This window comes from Schistocerca nitens, chromosome 8 (genome assembly GCF_023898315.1).
Source record: "Schistocerca nitens isolate TAMUIC-IGC-003100 chromosome 8, iqSchNite1.1, whole genome shotgun sequence".
Taxonomy (NCBI): domain Eukaryota; kingdom Metazoa; phylum Arthropoda; class Insecta; order Orthoptera; family Acrididae; genus Schistocerca; species Schistocerca nitens.
In genome coordinates this window covers 180,832,865-180,833,812 of record NC_064621.1, presented here as the reverse complement: position 1 = coordinate 180,833,812, position 948 = coordinate 180,832,865, and the positions used below count along the sequence as shown (strand labels likewise).

The window sequence follows — 948 nt, the reverse complement described above, 5'->3', positions numbered from 1 at the left end:
TGTAAGTACCATCAACACGTGACAAGCAGTTCCCTATCCAGAGGTCACATTTCCTATAAACGTAAATTCACAAATGGATGAGTATGTTTCCGTTGTTGCTGATGTGGTATTTCTGTCTGGAAACTTGTTTGATGTAGCTCTCCTAGCTAGCTTATCCAGTGGAACGCTCATCACCTCTACATAACTCCCTGTGTTCTGCCTGTCAGCTCTTATCCCCAGCCCCTCTCCACCACACTTCCCTCCATCATCAAACCGGCGATTTCTTGATTCCTCCGGCTGTGTCGTATCAATTGATGTCTTCGTTATAGAGAGTTTGCCTTAAATGTCTTTTTTCCTCAGTTCGATTTAGTACCTCCTCATCAATTATGCTATCTACCGTCTAATTTTCAGTATTCGTCTCACAACTGTCTCAGCTTCACAACAGCTTCTCTTTCATGTGGTTCGGCACTTATAACTATGACTTTGTTACTGACAAAGTGGTAAATAACGTTTCGCTCCCCGTATATTATTCCAGCTACCTCCACATTTTTCCGAGCGAGGTGGTGCAGTGGTTAGCACACTGGACTCGCATTCGGGAGGACGACGGTTCAATCCCGTCTCCGGCCATCCTGATTTAGGTTTTCCGTGATTTCCCTAAATCGTTTCAGGCAAATGCCGGGATGGTTCCTTTGAAAGGGCACGGCCGATTTCCTTCCCAATCCTTCCCTAACCCGAGCTTGCGCTCCGTCTCTAATGACCTCGTTGTCGCCGGGACGTTAAACACTAACCACCACCACCTCCACATTTTCAGAGAGTGCAGTCAAGCCAACATCGTAAGAATTTTTCCCTACAGCTGCTATAAACATTAGTTTATCTTCCTCTAACCTATTTTCTAAGATAAGCTTTAGGATCAGTGTTGCCTCGTACGTTACTGAATTTCTTTTGAAACCCTAACCGATCTTCCCCAAG

The 948-nt window shown here is 45.1% G+C and overlaps 1 non-coding gene across 1 annotated transcript; it reads left to right on the top strand.

Annotated features, from left to right (window-relative positions):
• The first annotated feature begins 533 nt into the window (after positions 1-533).
• Trnaa-cgc (transfer RNA alanine (anticodon CGC)) lies at positions 534-606 on the top strand. The gene has a single exon. It is a non-coding gene; the product is annotated as a tRNA-Ala (tRNA).
• Positions 607-948: the final 342 nt, after the last annotated feature.